Below are 21691 nucleotides of genomic sequence, written 5' to 3' on the forward strand. Positions count from 1 at the left end.
GCTTCACTCCTCTTTAAAAGGGGAACAAAAATACTCTTAGGAGGGAATAGGCAGGCAAACTTTAGAACAGAGACTGAAGGAACACCCATTCAGAGCCTGCACCACACATGGCCCATCCATATACAGCCACCAAACTAGATAAGATGTATGAAGCAAAGAATTGCAGGCTGACAGGAACTGGATGTATATCTTTCCTGAGAGACACTGCCGGAATATGGCAAATACATAGTCGAATGCCAGCAACACACCACTGAACTGAGAATGGGATCCCCATTGACGGAATCAGAGAAAGGACTGAAAGAGCTGCAGGGGCTTGAGACCCCATATGAACAACCAGAGCTTCCATGGACTAAGCCACTACCCAAAGACTATATATACATGGACTGACCCTGGGCTCCAAATTCATAGGTAGCAATGAATAGCTTAGTAAGGGCACCAGTGGAAGGGGAAGCCCTTGGTCCTGTCAAGACTGAGTGAACTGGCCCCAGTGAACGTGATTGTTGGGGTGAGGGCGGTAATGTGGGGAGGATGGGGAGGGGAACATCCACATAGAAGGGGAGGCAGAGGGGTTGGGGGATGTTTGTTGGAAACCGGCAAAGGGAATAACAATTGAAATGTAAATAAATACCCAATTTAATAAAGATGGAAAAAATAATAATCTAAAAAATCCTTAAATCTCTCTTTTTCTGTCTGTCTCTGTCTTTCTATGTATCTGTTTCTGTCTGCCTGTCTGTCTCTGTCTCTGTCTCTGTTTCTCTCTGGGATATGTACAATATAGTCAAATAATGTAATCAAACAAACATAAATATCTATCAATATACAATACTTCAAAGAAAAACTTAAAGTTTTATCAATATACAATAATGAAACAAAATACCTTAAGTTTCTAATATACAATAATTCAAACAAAGTGAGTAAGTTCATCAATCTCTAATCATAACCAATAAGAACTTTTCATCCCAGATAGCAATTTACCACATCAAATGACCAAACCTATCCACCCCACCTTAAGAGACTAGGGTGATGGTCTTCATAAAATTGTTTCCTACTGAATTGTGGCGAAGCATTCCTGTATGGGCCCAAGGACAAAAAAGGTTAGTTTGCAAAAAGGTAGCTGTAGTGTTTGTTGCCCAGTCTCTGTTTTCCCAGTGTCTGTGTGATCAACAATTGGGACTAGTCCTTTTGAGGTTGATTTGCATGCACATTTAGGAGAAATTAGTAACTGAAACAATCTGAATCCCCTGGCTATTTGCTTTGTGAAGACATTGTCTCAGCTGACAAGAAGTATTCCCTAATCAGATCTAATCTTTATAAATTTTGTTGGTAACCATGTTTTTTCATTCCCTGTAGCTACATAAGCGTGATCACTTCTCATCTTAAAACTATTGCTGGTTTCCATTCTAATGTCAGTACATCCTTATAATATATTGATTGGCCTAGTTCCTCAGTTTTTTTCGATAACCCAGTGTCTCTCAGCTATAGTTGTTCTTTTTTCACCAACATTAAGAAAAAATTGAAAGATAACAATGCATTATTGAGTCTGTCCCTGGAGTTTTTTACTCTCCCAGCATCTGTACTGGCAGGTTTTGTGTGTCAACTTGACACAAGCTGAAGTCATCATAGAGAAAGGAGCCGAAGTTGAGAAAATGCCTCCATGAGAATCAGCTATAAGGCATTTTCTCAACTAGTGATCAAGGGGGAGGACCCAGCCCATTGTGGATTGTGTCCTGCTGGACTTGTACTCTTGGATTCTATAAGAGAGCAAGCTGAGCAAGGCAAGGGAAGGAAGCCTCCATGGTGTCTTCATCTTTCCTGCTTCCTGACCTGCTTGAGCTCTAGTCCTGACTTCCTTTGGTGATGAATAGCAATGTGGAAATGTAAGCTGAATAAACCCTTTCCTCCCTAACTTGCTTCTTGGTCATGATGTTTTGTCCAGGAATAGAAGCCCTGACTAATCGCTTCTCGGCCTTTTGGCTAAGATCAAGTGTAGAAGCCCTGACTAAGACAAGCATCTCTTTTAAGGTACATTTGGCTGTTCCTATAACTACTTGTCCTATGGGATGCGGTATACCAGCAACATGTTTTATATTGTAATGTGTGAAGAATTGTTGCATCTTATTGGATACATATGCAGAGCATTCAGTTTTAATTTGTGCATTCAGATTTAATTGTGTATCCCCATGATTGCCAATTTTATTTTATTATTTATTTGGGTTGCTGCCAAGTGATGGAAACTTTTTTCCTTAAATCTTTCCGTTAGTATGTTTCTCATGAAATTGAATTTCTAACACATTCCCTATTAGTAATTTGTCAATTTCATCATTTCCTTGAGCTAATGGACCAGCCAAACCTGTATAAGACAGAATATGTGTAGTATATAATGGATAATTTCTACTTTTGATGGCCTGTTACAATTGTATAAATAACAAAGTTAATTCAGAGTTATCAGATACAATCAGATACAAATTGTGCAGTCTCTATATGCAAAATGAATCTTTATGCATGCAAGGAGTCAGTAATTATGTTAAGAGGTTCAGGATAATCTATTGATACCATAAGTATAGAATTCAATTCTGACTTTTGAAATGATGTATACAGACTTATGACCACCTTGCTTATTTTATCTGACATATAACCTGTCATCCCCATCATATTTGCATCAGTATAATAAGTTGGTACCTCTGGAATTAGGGTTCTCTTTACAATACGTAGAAGAATCCAATTAGTTCTTTAACAAACTGTATTCACTTGCTTTCTGGATATTAGTTTCACCCAAATAGTTACTACAAGCTTTTTGCCAATCCTAATTGATCATCCATAATGATATAATTTCAGCATTTGTAAGAGCTATTACCATTTCAACCAGATCTGTTCATGACAATTGATGTAGTCTTATTTTACATTTGATAATTCAAAAATCTTTTTTTTTTTGGTTCTTTTTTTTTTTCCGGAGCTGGGGACCGAACCCAGGGCCTTGCGCTTCCTAGGCAAGCGCTCTACCACTGAGCTAAATCCCCAACCCCGATAATTCAAAAATCTTTTCTAGTTCTTTGTATGGTTCTTTTCTATATGTGTCTTCAATATGTTACTTTGTTTATGAGCTAAGAAAATCCATTCCATAATATTCCATAATACTATCTTCCATTCGCATAATGAGCCCAGTAGGAGAATGAGTTGAGGGTAAAATGATGAGAATACAAACAAGTTTAGAATCAATTCTATCCACATATACCTCTTTTAGTCTTTGTTCTACAAGAGTTAAGTCTTTTTCTGCTTCAGCTGTTAGATATCTTGGACTGTTTAAATTGGAATCTCCTTATAATTTTTGAAATAAATTACTTAACTCATATATACTTAATCCAATTGTATCCCTCAACCAGTTAATGTCTCCCATTAATTTTGAAAATCCTTAGGTGTAGGCAATTGGTCTCTATGAGTCTGTATCTTTTGTGATCAAATTGTTCGTTGATTGATTTTATAACCCAGATACCTAAGTGAATAACTTCCTCTTTGTATTTTTTTCTGGAGCAATCTGTAACTCCCAGCATGGTAGAATTCTTTATTTTCTAAAACATCTATTTCAGAATTAGCCAACAGAATGTCATCCATATGATAAATGATAGAATGAAAGAATTGCTTAGGAATAATTTCTAAAAGTTGTTGCACAGAATACTGACATAAAGTTGGATGATTTAACAATTCCATGTGAAAGTACTTTCCAGTGGTATCTCTTTAGTGGATGACTATTATACAAAGTAGTTACTGAGAAAGCAAATCTTTCCCAGTCGTTTTCATGCAAACGTACTGAGAAAAATTTATCATTCAAGTCAATTATTACTATGACCATGATTTTGGTAACAAAAGTGGTAAAGGAACTGCAAGCTGCAAAGGACCCATTAGCTGAATTACCTTGTTAACTGCTTTTGAATCTGTTATCATTCTCCATTTACCTGATTTCTTTTCTACAGCAAACACAGGGGAATTCCATGGGCTGGTAGAGTCTTCTATATGTTGAGCCTTTAGCTGTTTTTGTACAAGTTCAAGTGCCTGCAATTTTTCTTTTGTTCTGGGCCACTGCTCTTGCCACAAAGGTTGGTTTGATAACCACTTTAGGGGAAAGGCTGTTGGAATGTCAGTAGTGGTCCTATGATGGTTTGTATTTGTTTGACCCAGGGTGTGGCACTGTCAGAAGGCTTGCAGTGTTGGAATAGGCTTGGCCTTTTTGGAGTAGGCTTGGCTCTGTGGGTGTGGGCTTTAGGAACCTCATCCTAGCTGTCTGAAAGCCAGACTTCCACTAGCAGCCTTCAGATGAAGATGTAGAACTCTCAGTTCCTCCTGTACCATCCCTGCCTGGATGCTGCCATGCTCCCACCTTGATGATAATGGACTGAACCTCTGGACTTGTAAGCCAGCTCCAATTAAATGTTGTCCTTAGAAGAGTTGCCTTGGTCATGGTGTCTGCTCACAGTAATAAAACCCTAACTAAGACAAGCCCCCTCTATACATTTGGAAATCCAATCCCTATGATCTACTGTGTTTTAACATGGGCACAGCTTGAAATTGTGCTCTGTCACCTGTATCAATACCTTCCTCAGAAACAATTACCACATCGTCCCCTATTTCCTCATTTATTGTCCCTGGAATTGCAGGAATATTAATTTGAGTACCTCGTTGTTGTAAAAGATCCCCTCCTCATATGTTTATGGGTATACCAGCCACATAAGGTCTCAACTTCTCTGTTGGTCCTTCTGGTCCCACACAGGCAATCCATTAGACACTTTGCCTTATTCCTGATAATTTGCCAATTCCTATAAATGGTGTGTAAACCTTCTGAAGTTGCCAATCTGGATCCCGAGACTTTTGGGAAAGTATACTAAAGTTAGCCCATGTATCTCCCCACCCTTCTATGTCCACACCATTCATTTGTACTGTTAATTTGGGTCTGTGAACACTGACCATTGTTTGCCAGAACATGTTTCCCAGTGCTACCAAAAGCACTGTTCAACAGGAGTGGCATTGTCCTTGATGTAAGGAAATAATTGAGCAATTCTATCCCCTGCTTCAATTTGAAAATCCCTTTTCATATTTGCTATAATTTTTATTTCATTCTTGCTATCCCTATCTACTACACCTGGAAAGACAATAAATCCTTGCTAAATTAATCCACTCCTCCCAAGATTATTCCTACTGTCCCTGAAGGAATGGGACCATACATACCAGTGGTTAACTTATAACATTCAACTTTTGGGAATAATGTAAGAGAGGTATCTGTGGTCAGATCAAAAGCTGCTCTTTCTTCTCTATTATGTATAAGAAATAAGTCATTTTCTTGCCTGCTTGACACCTCCTGGCTGACCAAAGGAAAACAGCTTGTACTGTTTACTGACAGGCCAGTTCCTTTCCTGATGGCGAGAGGTTACCTCTTATGTCTCAGACCAGCAATCCTTTGACAGTTGTTTGCCCTTTCCACTGTAGCTGCAATAGCCTGGAAGCCTTTGTGGCTCACAGTAACCAGAACCTGCTTGTGCTCCTCTCTGATTACCATAGTCTCTAGAATCAATGTACTGTGATTTTGAACTCTGGATCTTTTTAGCCTTACTGTTTCTTTGGAAGTGACAAAAGTGACCACAATTAAAACATTGAGCATTTTGATTTCTGATATTTCTAGCCACACTTTGCCCTATGATATTTACATTATAATCCTAAGAACCAATACCAGTTGTCTCCCTTATCCATTCATCTATTGGGGCTCCGCATGCTTTCATTGGCCTGATTGCTCTCATATTCAGTTTTTACATTCTCAAAGGCCAATATTTCTCTTTATATGACTGTCTGGCTTCAGAGTCTGGTATGGTTCTATTCACAGCTGACCTCAACCTCTGTAAGAATTCTGTAAAGCTTCTCCAGAATCCTGTATTTCAGTAAAGGAGGGAGATCACCCTCATGCCAACCAGCCCCTATTCCCCCAGGTTCCTCACCCAAATCCAAAGCTCTTAAAGCAGCAGCACGACATTGTTCAATTACAATATCATCAGATCTCATTTGTTCCTGTAAGTCAGCACAATGCCCTTCACCCAGCTTGTGGTCTTTAGAAACGTTATTGCCCTTGTTAAATTACATTGTGCTAGTTTTGTAGCTTCATGTCTTCACCAGGACAAGCACTGTAATTGTTGACCAACTTCTATAACAGCTGACACCTGTCTCTTTCAATCTTGTGGGATCACCCTATGCTATATTGCCCAGTTATTTAGCAGTTCTTTGACAAAGGAAGAGTGTAAGGCATACAAAACATTACTCTTTAAAATGCTCTAAATCTAGCATGTCTATTGTTCACCAGGTCAGTTCATTATATGCAGGAATACCGTCATTAGCAGGCATATGCAGCACAAACACTGGGAAGGCTGTGTTGGCCCAAGCAAATCCTCTGGTGGTGCACTCGGTTGCACATTAACCCTTTGTGCTTGTGATGCCTCCTGCTCTTCCTGGCCCCTTGTCTCACTGCAGCACTTTGGGCACCTGGTATTGAAAGTATGTGGAGCAGGTCGGGGCAGCAATTTACCTTCCAGCCTATTTTCCTTCCCCTTTTCATCATGTTGTTCATTCCAGTCTCATTCACCATGCCTGAATTCCGGTGTTCTCATCATGGCTTTTCTTGCTGTCCAAGCATTTCAGAGTTACAGTCACAAACTCTCTAGGTACATAGGCAACTCTGTAATCTTTTTTAACAGAAGAGAATTGAGTGAACCTTCTGAGTTTTCAGCTTTTCCTCCAAATTTTTTTGAATAGTATATGTGAACACTACTAAGGAAAACCAGAAAACCCCCTATAGGAACACATTAGGAGACTACCCTGCAGCAGTGCCTGCCATTTTGCCAATTTCCTTAAGGAACATTCCTAACTCCTCAAAATCTAGTTTACAACATCAGAAGCAGAATTATCTATTATGTCTAATCTACATTGGGTGCCACCTGTAGGCATAAGTTATTTGCAACTTCTTTTTAGTAAGGGTTCAATCTCTCCTCTAGCCCACTACCCAACAGAGGTAGTGGGAGAGAGAAGTTAATAGGATATGGGGGAAACGGACCTATTCAGCAATAGTTCTTTGGGGGTGAGCTCCATTTTTTTGGGCAGCAACTCAGTCCTGTAGCAAACACCAAACAAAATTTAGCAGCTTCAGATATGTCCTCTAGGCCTGCAGATACCACACAGGAACCAGCAGCTACAGTCTAGTCCTTTTAGCAAGCAGACACCAGGCAGCTATATTTCCATCCTGAAGAAACCTCCAGGCTCACCAACTGGCCTGAGGTGAGACCAGAAAAGCTGCAAGCTGCCACAGGAACCTCATGGGTGGCCCTTGGGCAAGTTTGTCTCAATGGCAGCATTATCACAAGTTGAACTCAATAATGCCAAAGGGGGAATCATTACATGTTTGTCTTTAGTGAATCATAGTGAGGTGGAGTAAACCAAACCAAAGCTCAGTGCTTTTCTCCCACTGTCTGTGGGATCATATTTATACTCCTTCAGCAAGAGTCCTTTCACTTGTGTCTACTTTATCCAAACATCCTTTCACCTGTGTCTGCTTCAGGAAAGCAGTGTTTCATATGTTTGCTTAAGTATCTGTATGCCCCAGCAAAATATCATTTGGCATAACTAACTTTCCAAAAAAAAGTTTCTGCTTCAAACACCTCCACCCAAATGCTTCTAAACTCATTTCTGTAGCTGCCATTATCCCTTTAGGAGAAGGGTAGGGCTTTTGTGACCCCAGTTCTTATCACCACATCCCCTCTGAAGTCATATCCATGGCTATGTTGCTTTCCAAGTGAATCATGATTTGAGGGTAGTTGGTTGGCTGAAAACATCTGGAGCTTAGGAGAGGACTGAGAGGGATGAAGGATCTGGAAAGTAGCAATAAGTGGCTGCCAGTGGGAGCCCATCAAGCACAGACCCCTGGATTTGAATCATGTATACACCGTTTATTTCTTATGTAACTCAACTCTGTTTCCATGACAACCAGGCTCGTGTGCATGATTCTGATCACATTGATCTTAGTTACTTAATCTCTCTAAGTCTCAGTTACCACATATCCTTTTCTCCTTTTCCTTGTAAAAGGACAGTGATGGACATCAAAATCAGGGTCTCATACCTAATAATCAAGTCTTCTACCACACACTTACATCACAGCAATAAAAAAAACTACCTTGTCTGAATCTGTGAATGTTACCTGGTTGGTCAATTACCTGGATAGCTTATGTGAGGTTCAGGGTTCACTCACTAGCACAAAGAGTTACATCATTTGTAACAATGAGGTTGGTTATGATATTCAAGGATAATATTCAGTTTTGGCATCTGTATTTAGACCAGAATATCATTAACTTTTCAAAAGCATGAGGAGTTAAACATGAGTTAGTTACTCCCAGAGGAAATAGAGAAGACTGGGACCGGGAATACCCCAAAATGGGTAGAGTGCCTACCCAATCTGAACCAGGCCCTGTGTTCATTCCCTAGCAATGGATAAGCCCAGAGTGGTGACAATAACTGGAATCCCAGAAAGTGGATGTTTGAAACAGGAGGTTCAGAAGTTGAGTTCAACCTTGAATATATGTCAAGTTTGAGGCCAGCCCATAGTATGTAAGGCTGTGTAAAAAAAAAACACAGAAAGAAAGGTCCCTGTGTCTGCTTGGACAGGTATGAAACATGTCCCTCATCATTCTTCAGTGTGATGGAGAATGTTGCATTCTACCTGCTTCCCTGAATGAAGTCTTGGTAAAAAAAAAAAGTCCATTCACACTATTCCTTTCAAGTATATGGCTGACATAAAGGATCACATTTCACCATGTAGCTGGAATTGAGGCTGCTGTGAATAAAAATTCCTGGAAAGAAGCTCTGTCAACAAAAGCTGACTGAAGCCCCAAAGACTGGAGAAATTGGAATATTGCAGGGTCAGTTCCTAATGAAAACTTTTCTAGTGCTATCTTTCTTTGGTCCCCAAAGAGACACTCTTGTCCACCTGCCTTTCTGATTTAGTATCCATATAAACAGTCAAAACCTTTTGGAATGTATTCACAACAGCATCTTCTCTCCATACCAAGGGGGTTAAGTAAGAATGCTATTTCATAGAATCTGAGGTCAGGGGCTGGTGTTCCTCTACTTTTAAGATTCTTCTCTGATATTTCCGTCAATGTATTTAAACATGCGTTCATGCTCAAGTTCATTTGTCTTGGTATTATAGAATACTCAAGAGACTGGAGGATCCAGAAAGTTTAGATGTCTGGTGAGGTGGGCACATTGTTGTGGAGGCAGGGTGTGGGGGAGGAGGTATGGGATGTAAAACACTCAGGGGGTGGACCTGGAGTTGAATAACACCTGGAGTGTAAAAGTAAATAAATAAAAATTATAAATAAAATAAAATAGTAAAGAAATAAAGGAAGAATACTTCATCAAACTGATTGCACATTGGAACATGGAACTTGGAGCAACCTAAAATCCATGTGTTCAGAACCATGATCGCATCTGTTTGGCTTCAGAACTAACAATCTTACTCCCTTTGAGGTGAGAGCTGTGTTTTGAGCTGACCCTACATATGCACCCACTCCCTTGTCATGATCTGCAATGATCTGGATGACAGGCCCTCCTACTCATATTCTTTTCTCTTATGGTCAATCCACTCAGGTGGCAGGTTTGTGCCTAAACTATCTGGGCACAGAGATAAATAGTCTCTGCTCAGCAAGTTGAGAGTTCCCCTGATTCCATGCCAACCCCATATGCCACTATAGCTGACTTCTCCCATAAAGTCCTAAAAGGCAAACATGAAATTCTCCCACACATGGGATCTCCACATCTGGCATGCTTAGGGAAACTAGCTTACTTCTTGGGTTCTCATTTTCTAGTGAGTTCCTGCTCTCTCACAAAGACAACCAGGAGACCCAAAGAGCAGAGGCTCCTCTACACTTGCCCTCTGTGTACCCCAACTGACCAGCATCCTTCAGAGACCTCTCCTAGACTCTCTGGAACCCCCCCATGTGAGGTCCCCTAGTCTGTCAGTAAACTTTCCTCAGGACTCCCAGGAAGCATCCCAGGATGCTGGTGTCTCTGGGGTCTGCAGCTGTGCCCTGTGAGGAGGGTGAATCCATAGGGATCATTGCTCTCAGGGCTGGAGCTGGACAGTATGTGCCAAGACCCCTATTCGACCACTCCTGGGGAGAAATTTTCTGCAGTCTCCCCTGAGATTCAGGCTGCAACACAGGCAGCTCCCTTTCACCTGAAGCCTGCCTTCCCAAGCAGGTTCTAGCCTGGCCATCCAACCGACTGCTGTGATGCAGCCTCTCTAGCCACTGGAGGACTGCTCCTCTTGATGATCTTAACCCTTGCAGTCTGGAAGACAAGCTGCATTTCCAGGATTGAGCAAAAAATAAAAAAGTGGTCCTCTGCTATGAAACATCTATGAAACAGCCAGAGACACAGAAGGAAAAAGAGAGAGATTAAGAAAGAAATCATTAGAGTCTTGAGAAGATGGAAGGAGGCATGTCATTTGGAGTAACAGAGGAAAGAATGCAAGGCAGGGGCAAGAATAACAGAAAAGCTCCCTAGCTGGGATGGGCCAAGGAAAAGAGATGGGAAACACAGAGAAAAACTCCTAGCACAGGCTTGGTATGCATTTAGGTGTGGACCAGCAGGGTCTTGCCTTGGCCAGCCTGGATAGTGATTTCTGAGAGGAGTTCTTGATTTTCTCAGAAGGTCCAACACTTCAGTATCAGATTCATGGTTGTACAATCTGTGGGACACATTGCATTTACCCATGGATTTCAATTTCCATGAAAAGGGGGACTAAAACTTCATGTAGTTACCATTAGGTATCTGGGAAGTGTTGCTGGGCTCAAAACTGTTCATGCTCTCAGAGGACTTGCATCCTTGGGATGGCCATGACCACCCCACCTGGCACCCTACAGTATGAGACAGTCACTGAAGAGTTACTGTTTTCAATGGAGACAACATTTACCCAATAGAAACCTCAGAGAAACTCTTGTGATTCCTGGCAAAATGAGTATCAGGGTGTGACTTAGAAAGACCCAACTACATACTCATGCACATGCACACACACACAGACCTGTGATTTCTCCTTTAGCACACAAGCATTTAGAATGTTTTCCTCACACGCAAGCTGCAGCAGAAGATACTAGGGAGGGAAGGCTTACTTGGCTGTCCTGTGTGTTAGAGAACAACTGAGCAGCAGAGCTCTGTGGAAAGGGAAATTATGAATGATTACAAGTTTCTATTCACGTTACAATATGGTTTCTCTAGATTGGCTCACACTGTTGGTGGGGGGTTGCTGTACATGTTGGACTCTGTGCAGGCTATGTTGTTAGTTTTTTCCAAAGGAGCAAGAGAGATTCCTTGTGTGGCTCAGCCTCTTGGGTTACAAGCAATGGAGAAGAAGGGTTCCTGTATTTTAATTCTTGAAAAAAATGCAAGAACACAAATCCACTTTTATTTATTTACTCTCCAGTAGTTTAAATCCAGGATGGGTTCAGCATCACACACATTCCGTGTCCAATGCCCTTTGCAGGAACATTGCTTTGGAATTTGGCATGCACCATACCGGTGTTTCCCTGGGCCCAAATACTTTTCCCCAGATCGCTCTGGTTTTGTTATATTTGCCTCCAGGAGTTGCTGTATTGTTTTTTGCATTGTACACATAGCACATCTCTTACCTAGGTAGAACTCAGTTTCATCTCCAGCGTAAAATCCTTCAAGTTTAGAAGAGCTGTCTGCAAAAATGGCCCCATACCATGGCCTTTGAGACATACTTGCTTTTATTTAGAAGTCCTGTTCCCAGCAGGCCTTCACAGGTGCCAAGATGGTGGGAAGAGCAGGTTCCTATATTTTTAGAGAACAATCACAACAGCTCCCTGGAAACGAGGTAATGTCTTGTTACTTGGACCACCTTGGCATCTAAGGAAAAGTTTTGGCAATACTTCTTGTAAGGAAACCCCAGTTTTATTCCAGTGAGTTAGTTTGAAAATTACAGAGTGAGAAGGAGAAACCTAAGTTAACACAATGGGAGGAGGCCATTCTTCACCCAGCATGAGGATGAGAAGTAAAGTCTGGAATGGGCAGCCCGTTGTGTATTTCGAGGGTTACCTGCCTTCTCAAGTTTTTAGTCCTTGTATAACAGAATCTGATGGTGAGAAATGAAAGGTGGCCATATTTCTGCTAAGCATAAAATGGTGGGTGCAAATTAGAGCTGGTAGGTGGCAGTAGTAAGAAGGCCAATTGTTGTGGCTGATACAGTGCAGAGAGCCTAAAAAGAAGTGGTCACCAACAAAAACTGGCAGCTTGACATTCAGTGAGTGGCTGAGCCTCTGTGATCTCCAGCTACCTCATCTGCAGGGAAGATATCCACACTTTTTGAGCACCCCTAAAGGGAGCCTACCAAATCCAAATGCTCCAGATCCTGAAACTTTCTCAGAACCAGTGTGAAACAACAGAAGATTCCACAGGTAACCTCTTCCTGCAGTTTCTTAAAATGCAGATAGGGGTGAGGATGTATTTCCCCGATGGAGGGTATCCTTTATCTAAATGGGGCACTGTGTTCAATTTGAGCATGCACAGAGAAACAAGAAAAAACACACACATGAAAAAAGAAATACATATACACATGAGAGAGAGAGAGAGACAGAGAGATTAAAATGCATGGGTTGTATTAGTATAAATTTTAGAAATTTATCTTTGGTTGTTTTTCTACTTGCATAAACGTTATATTGTGTGCAAAAACATAAATAAAAGAATTCACAGCTGCGGAATGCCAAATGGTTGAGAAACACCTAAAGAAATGTTCAACATCTTTAGTCATAAGGGAAATGCAAATCAAAACAACCCTGAAATTTCATCTCACACCAGTGAGAATGGCTAAGATTAGAAACTCAGGTGACAGCAAATGCTGGCAAGGATGTGGAGAAAGAGGAACACTCCTCCATTGTTGGTGGGATTGCAAACTGGTACAACCATTCTGGAAATCAGTCTGGAGATTCCTCAGAAAATTGGACATTGAACCTCCTGAGGACCCAGCTATACCTCTCTTGGACATATACCCAACAGATGCTCCAACATATAACAAAGACACATGCTCCACTATGTTCATAGCAGCCTTATTTATAATAGCCAGAAGCTGGAAAAAACTCACATGCCTCTCAACAGAGGAATGGATACAGAAAATGTGGTACATCTACACAATGGAATATTACCCAGCTATCAAAAACAATGACTTTTTGAAATTCATTGGCAAATGGATGGAACGGGAAAATATCATCTTGAGTGAGGTAACCCAATCACAGAAAAAAACACATGGTATGCACTAATTGATAAGTGGCTATTAGCCCAAATGCTTGAATTACCCTAGATGCACAGAACACATGAAACTCGAGAAGGATGACTTAAATGTGAATGCTTCACTCCTTCTTTAAAAAGGGAACAAGGATTCCCTTGGGAGGGAATAGGGAGGCAAAGTTTAGAACAGAGGCAGAAGGAACACCCATTCAGAGCCTGCCACATATGTGGTCCATACATATACAGCCAGCAAACTAGATAAGATGCATAAAGCAAAGAAGTGCAGGCCCGATAGGAACCAGATGAAGATCTCTCCTGAGAGACACAGCCAGAATACAGCAAATACATAGCCCGAATGCAATCATTAAACCACTGAACTGAGAACGGGACCCCTGTCGAAGAAATCAGAGAAAGGACTGAATGAGCTTGAAGGAGCTTGAGACCCCATATGAACAACAATGCCAACCAACCAGAGCTTCCAGGGACTAAGCCACTACCCAAAGACTATACATGGACTGACCCTGGGCTCCAACCTCATAGTTAACAATTAATAGCCTAGTAAGAGCACCAGTGGAAGGGAAGACCTTGGTCCTGCCAAGACTGAACCCCCAGGGAACGGGATTGTTGGGGGGAGGGCATTAATGGGGGGAGGATGGGGAGGGGAACACCCATAGAGAAGGGGAGGGGGAGGGTTTAGGGGGATGTTGGCCTGGAAACCGGGAAATGTAATAACAATCGAAATGTAAATAAGAAACACCCAAGTTAATAAAGATGAAAAAAATTTTGTCTTTAAAATCTCCGCCTGCCAATATATATATATATATATATATACATATATATATGTGTGTGTGTGTGTGTGTGTGTGTCTGTGTATGTGTATTTATAAATAGCTACCTACCTATTTATGCATATATGTCATCTACTATAAAAAAAACTCGCAATGTCAAAAACAGTCTACACAACACGGACCACAGTGTCCTACCACACCCAGGCTTAAGCCCTTCTTGATTCACTGAAGTATAACTCCTTCTCCACATGTCTCATTCCTCTCTGGTTCACACCATGACTTGATGTTATCATTTTTCAAAGGCACCTGCCCTCCAGCTGATGAGTCCTCTGAGCAATATTATCTTGCATGATGTATGTAGGAATTCATGAAGTCACACCTTGTCTTTGTGTTCACCCAGAGAGTGCCTGTGCCTTTCATCCCTGCAGGGTCCAGAGTCTAGAAGTGTGTGATACTGGTGCAGTAGCCACATTGCCCTCTTGGCTTTGTAGATGGTATTACTTTTTTAAAGATGTATTTATTCATTTTATGCACATAAGTATGCTGTTGATGTCTTCAGACACACCAGAAGAGGGCATTGAATTCTATTACAGATGGTTGTGAACTACCATGTGGTTGCTGGGAATTGAACTTAGAAACTCTGGAAGAGCCCCTGTACGTGGTATTATGCCAGTTGTTTTTCAGTTGGACCTCATCCGTTCTGAGTGGCCATGACAGATCCTATTCTTGAGTTTCTGTTCATTCAGAGGAATGACAAGTATCACGTCTTCTTGCAGACTCAGTTCCCAAGGATCTAGCAATAGTGCAGACTAAAACAGTATTTAGTGCTCTTAACCACTAAGCCATCTCTCCAGCCCCTCACAAATTTTATTTATCTAAACGTAAGCATTAATTTGAAATGCCAAATCCTGTAAATATTGTCCAGATTCAGCCGTACTAGAGATCCCTGAGCTGGCAGGGCAAGGCTGGGAGTTGAGAGTAAGCAAATGGAGTCTTCCTCTTTTCATAAGGGTGTGCTACCAACTCCATTACCATTTTCAAAGAGCTAAGTATGAGTCTATGGTTTTGTTTGGTTGTCTGAACCAGAGCACTGAAAGGACAGTGAGTTGTCAGACATTCACACTGAAATCATCACTCACTGATTTCATGCAGAAAACTTGCCTCCGAAAAAGCATTAAGTAATTATAAAATTTGAGGGTTAGCACTATCTAAAAAAAAAAGGAAAACTTTTTAATCAATTGTAAACCATAAGCCACACATTGGCTATCAGTATATGAATTGAAAGCTTGATTTTTTAACATTTAAAAAACAGCAGCTACAGCACGTATTTCAATAATCAGTGTTGAACAAGGGGAAACTCTAGAGAATTAACAAGTGGTCCAATCATATATGTAGCATTTTCATTAGATGAACCACCTATAAATACAGTAAGTGCATTTTCTATGGGTTGTATGCACAAATTTACAGAAAATACAAAATCATGTAAAGAGTAAAATTATCAACTTTGCCTGGAAAATTTGTATATGTAATAGGCCAAATATCAGTATTTTGTAATAACCAATTTAATTGCTGTTTGGAATAAGGTATGTTTCACTAGGTTTCTTTTTAAAATACTTCCATGACTCTAGCCTACAATTCTGTATTAACACAACTGAAGCCTTATCTCCAATGAGCATAACAAACAAAGGCTTAAGTCCTCTGGTAAGGTGAGGTACTTAGCCAACTAGCATATCCGTAGAAGCTTAAAATTAGTTTCAAGTATTAAAAAGGAATACTGAATCTTTTCTGGAGCAACAGTTACTCCCCAAATATTAAAGCTCATTTTGAGAGCAAAGGTTTGTATTAAAAATTTCCATATACACTGAAAGATTCAAAGTTCTAACTTCTTACATTGAAGAAGTGACAAAATTACATAATATAAGGCTATTAGCCATTCTTTTGTAAAATTTTTAATGATATCACTTCATGGGCTCTGTAAAATTATAAGCAAACACACGAAATGAAAACTCCTCGCAATCACCAGGACATAAACAAATTGCATAAAAACAATCCTCTAAATCTATCTTGAAATGGGAGTTGGAGTAAGCAAACAGGCTGTAATGCTCTCACAAGTTCCAAAACCTCATCAATCCTTCATAAATCCTGTAACAATCTCTACCTGTTTGATTTTTTTCTTAATAACAAATAAGTTTGAGTTAGTCAATGTAACATTGGCAATCTTTAATCACAATCCTTAAGTTCTCCTTGTAACACCAGAGCACAACCACAACTTTGGGAAGTCTCCTGAGTTCTGAGTACGTGACTAGGCAGCTGTCCTTGGGGCAGTACAATTAGCATCAAAATACAGATAACTTCAGGGCAAACCACAACTTTGGAAAGCAAAACTCAACCTCCAACAAACAATCTAGTCTCCAAAATCCAACCTCCAACAAACAATCTAGTCTCCAAAACACCGAGTCTGTCCTTCATGCTACAAGGTTTGACTGCCAATTCTTATGTATGAACGCACGATGGTACAGTCTCCAATACCTCAACAAAGAGACATTGCCCTAAAATCTTTTAGAAGCCTGGTTTCTAAGATAAGAGTTCCATAAAAATATTATCTCAATTTAGACCTGTTTCCCTAGGTTGGCTCATGCCGCATGTTGTCTAGAATGACTCCGTCCAAATTACCAGTTTTATGCCAACTTTCTGTTACCAATGTTACATTTTTTTAAAACCATATCTAATAACTTAATCCATGACCAAGGCATGTAGAGCATATTGATACATTTAAAACCAATCAGAAACAAAATTGAAGTGGCTTCACATATCTTTAATATTAGACCAAGCACCATTTTTACTTTTCTAGCTGTGATTTTAAGAGAAGCACCTTGTCACCTGCTAAGTCTAATAATCAGCTCATGCAGACGCTCATCCCCGGGCAGCTTCTCCAGCTGACCTAGGCTCCTAGCTACAGGTGCAGTGCTCCAAAGGCCGATTGAAACTGCTTTTTATTCATTTGTTTCTATTTTGAAATGAGATAAAACCAAATCAAGGCATGAACAACCAACAGATAAAGTTTTTACCATTTTTTCTTTTGAACATGAAACATAAAACATTTAAGCAAGAGAAACAAAAACCACAGACATAAACTGACAGACATGGACAGCTTGGTGCACCAAGGACAGACAATAGACATAGAGGGAAAAAACTAGATGGTGTCCCACCGAAGGGACCCAGATATCCTACCTATGGAACCCAGAACCAGAAATAAGCATTTCTCCAATAGGAGCCAGCAGAGAGGCAGGATGTCTCCTGACTTCCTTCTGTTCCTAGGAGAGCTCTGAAAAAGTTCCACACCATCTGCGGAGAGTCCGGGAGGACTGTTTCTCTTAAACCCATTCATTCTCTCTCATATCTAGGGCGTAAACTATCTCTAGTCAGGGTCCAAAGACTAAAACAAAACTCTAAAAGAACGCAAACACAAAAACACTTTACCATTACCTTGTTCCTTTTTTATTACACGTTTTACTCACGCTAGCCCAAATCATCGAGGCCTTTTCTAGCCCATCTTACCCCAATACGTCCCTGCTTCTGCACCAGCTTCCCGAGACGTCCCATCAGGAGACCTTGTCTTTCCCGATCTCGGATAACTGGATTCAAAGTTCAAATCTCGGTGGGACCTCCATTTGTCGGTGCCCCATGCCTGCACTGACATGGTACAGAGAATCGGGCAAAAGCCTGCGGGATTAAATAAACACACACACACACACACACACACACACACACACACACACACACACACACACACAGGTTATTTGTGTCAAGCCAGAAGCGGAAGAAGCTCCTGTAGCTTTATTCACCACTTATATACCCAAGTTCACCAGGTAGAAAATATCTGGGAAGCACAGTGGGAAACCATGGCTCATGACTTCGGTGACCTGAATTAACTAGGGAGAAATCCGGGAAGACCAGCCTAAATCTCAAGGACAAAGGCCGAGAAGACAAAAGGCCAGGAATGAATTGACCACAGCCAAGGTGTGGCCCAGGTATGACTGTACCAGGCCAGACTGCTCCTTTGTTAGGAACAAAAGGCTTCCACATGCATCAGCAGGGCTCAGCAGGGGTCAAACCCTGCAAGAGACCCAGAAGGATCTGACAAGGGGGGGGTGAAACATTGCAGGGGACCCAGGAGGCTCTGACACCTTCCTTTTCAATTCCTCATGTAGTTCCATATCTCATGTCTGCTTCTCCCCTTTTTTCTCAAGACATAGTTTTTCTGTGTAGTACTGGCTGTGCCAGGACTTGCTCTATAGACCAGGCTGACCTCCAACTTGGAGATATGCTTGCCTCTGTCTCCCAAATCTTAGTACTATAAAGGCATGTGCCGCCACCACCCATCAAGTGTGTGTCTTTTATGGCTATATGCAAAATCTCCCAAAGGTAATAGTTATGTTTCATTGTCCTATTCATATGATTTCTTGCATGTACATAATTGGGCATGCTGGTAGTTTATTGAGCTGATGTTTTTATCTGGGGACACTGCTTAGAAGAGTTATTTCTTTAATTCTAGTCTTGTACCATAGGATCGTCCTGTAGGCACCATAAATGGAGAATCACTGTGAGCCAGGGCCTGGACAATCTTACCTATCTGTGTGCTATTGCATGGCTGGAATTTGGGTTCCTTTCCTGCTGCCCTAGTATTTGCTAGGCAGCCACACTTCAGCTCACATTGCCTTTTACAGATGGAAGATTTTGCCATTCTTGGCAACATGTCCTAATATTATTTAACCAAAATGACTAAATGAATTCTGTTCCTCTCAGCTGACATAAGTTCACTTCCTGAGCATCTACCAGAAGGAAAGGTGGGAAAGGCAACATTTACCATTTTAAATTTCAAAACAAACAAAAGGCATTGTGTGTGGTATTCATCACCTCCACACACAAGCATTTGCTTCTTTGCCTATTTATTTTCTCCTCATCCACACTGGGTCTGACCCAAGGAGAGCAGGCACCTGGCCCTGTTTGTTCAGAATGCATGGATGGGCAAGGTTGGTTTGGCTGCACATCAGGGACTGAGAATGCAGCATGGACTAAATAAAGGATAAGAAGTATTGGCCACATCAGTTCCATGATTTGGGCATACAGCCTCACCTCCAGACCTTCCTCATTTGAACTCTCTGCCTCAAGATTATTTCCTGATTCAGACTTCTGAGGAGGCAGAGAATCTCGGGAGGTATTGCTCAACCACTAAGGCACAGGCCATCTGGACTGAGGAAGACCCAGGCTGGAATTCCATCTGTTTTGGTGGTGTGATCTCTGGGACATTATCCAGGCTCTCAGTATTTCGGTCTACTACATTGCAATGTGGGAAAATATGGCTTCTTGTCTTAGAGTTTCATTGCTGTGAAGACACACCATGACCAAGACAACTCTTGTAAAGGACAGCATTTAATTTTGGCTGACTTACAGTGTCAGAAGTTCAGTCCAATATCATCATGAAAGCCTGACAGTGTCTGAGCTGATATGGTGCTGGAGGAGCTGAAACTTCTACATCTTAATCCACAGGCAGCAAGGCAGCAAGGCAGCAAGGCAGCAAGGTAGCAAGGCAGCAAGGCAGCAAGGCAGCAAGGCAGCAAGGCAGCAAGGCAGCAAGGCAGCAAGGCAGCAAGGCAGCAAGGCAGCAAGGCGGCAGCAAGGAGGTGATTGTCTTCTACACTGAGCAGCTCCTGGGCACTGAAGACCTCAAAGATTACTGCCACAGTGACACACTTCCTCCAACAAGGCCACACCTCCTAATAGTGCTACCCCTGGGCCAAGCATTCGAACTCATGAGTCTATAGGTGCCACACCTATTGAAACCACCCCAATTCTGCAAGCCTGAAATACTGATATATTTATAAAAGGGCCCTGAATTTGAATTCTCCATATTTCTTAAGTAAGGGTCTGTAACTGGTGAAACAGAGAAACTCACTGACCACTCATTTCAATCCCAGGCTAGTGAATGGCACTTATAGATAACCATCACTCAACAGTAGCATGGGCTTCGGACTAAGGAAGTGGAAATATAGGGCACTGTGGGAACCTTAGGAAGGCCCCCAGTCCAGATGGTGTGAAGGAAACCAGAGATTAAGTATATTTGTGATTACCTTTTTGAGAGGGCCATACTTATGGGAGTTCAGGATACTGTCTCTGACAATAGACAACCTTACACGTAACCCAGATCTGCCCTGTGCTTTTATATAATCCTGAGAGTATTACCACCTTTTCCAGAGAAATTAGTTTGTTATTAAGAAGCACAGAATTACTAGATATGCTGGTGCACCACTGTAATCCAAATACACACAAAGATGAAGCAGGAGGGTGGACATGAGTTTGTGGATAGCCTGGGCTAAAGAGTAAGACCCTGTCTCAAACAAAAATTTAAGAAAAGAAGAGGAAAAAAATCACCATAGTCATGTCAGAGGGTTCCCTCAGCAGGTAGATAATATAAGGAGGGGAGACAGTAGAAAGGAATGGGGCCCATTTCCTGTCATTACTCACAGCAATGATGCTGTGTGGTGTTTCAGAGATGGACTTACCATGACACTTCATGCCTTCACCAAGAAAGTTACACTAGCCTTCTCTGATGTGCTCAAGAGCTGTACTTTCTCTGTCCTTTACTCGGTGTTTTAAGGATGATCCTTCATCAGAATCCTGGTCTTCCCCCGTCGGCTCCTCATGTAATAACATACACAGACATCTCACACAGTGTACTGAGTCTGGTTAGTTACTTCTGGAATCTACCTTGTACTATTCCATGGACAGCAGTGGCTGGCATGCTGATAGGGTTAATTCAGAAGAAACAAACCATTCACCATGGATCCATATTAAGCTCTTAACAGCATGAGCGTGCACATTCCTTTCTATGAGACAGAGTACAAATGCATGTGGATATGGAGAAACCCTGCCAATTTCTCACAATTCTGGAGACCAGGAACATCAACATCGGGGAGGTGTGCTCTTGGGTCTTGTGAGGGACTTACTGGCATGCCCTCAAATGTCAGAAAGCAGGAAGGACAGCAAGTGGAAATGAATTGTGTCCTTACCTGGACTCAGAGCCAAATGTACTAAAAAAAAAACTATTTTGTTTTGCTTTGTTTCTCTTTGTGTGTGTGGTACTAGTACATAGCCAGAGGTCGGCACTAGAAGTCTTTCTTCATAGCAATGCTTGTTATTTACTGAGTCATGTTCTCTCTGAATTCAGGGCTATCAAGGCCTGCCCCGAGGGATGTTCTGTCTCTGTCTCCAGCATGCAGGTATTACATTGGGACCATCATACCCATCTGGTTTTTAGGAGAATGATGGACCTTGACTGTGGTCATCATACTCTACTCCCTACTTTAGGATCATGTCCATTCTTTTTATGATTCTATACATCTATTCACTAGGCCAGGGCTCTCATCACCTAAGTGTATGCTTAGATATTTTTCAAAACACATTTTTATTTAGGGGTCTCAAACAATTCAATCTCCCTTCTAACCCACAGACCAGAAAAAGTGGGGGAGAAGACAAATAGGAAAAGGGTGTTATGGACCTGTTTAGAAGAACTTCCTTGGG

The 21691-nt window shown here is 41.4% G+C and overlaps 1 pseudogene; it reads left to right on the forward strand.

Moving 5' to 3' along the window:
- The first annotated feature begins 1954 nt into the window (after positions 1-1954).
- On the forward strand, positions 1955-2119 carry LOC120099523 (U2 spliceosomal RNA; annotated as a pseudogene).
- Positions 2120-21691: the final 19572 nt, after the last annotated feature.

Source organism: Rattus norvegicus, chromosome X (assembly GCF_036323735.1).
Source record: "Rattus norvegicus strain BN/NHsdMcwi chromosome X, GRCr8, whole genome shotgun sequence".
NCBI lineage: Eukaryota > Metazoa > Chordata > Mammalia > Rodentia > Muridae > Rattus > Rattus norvegicus.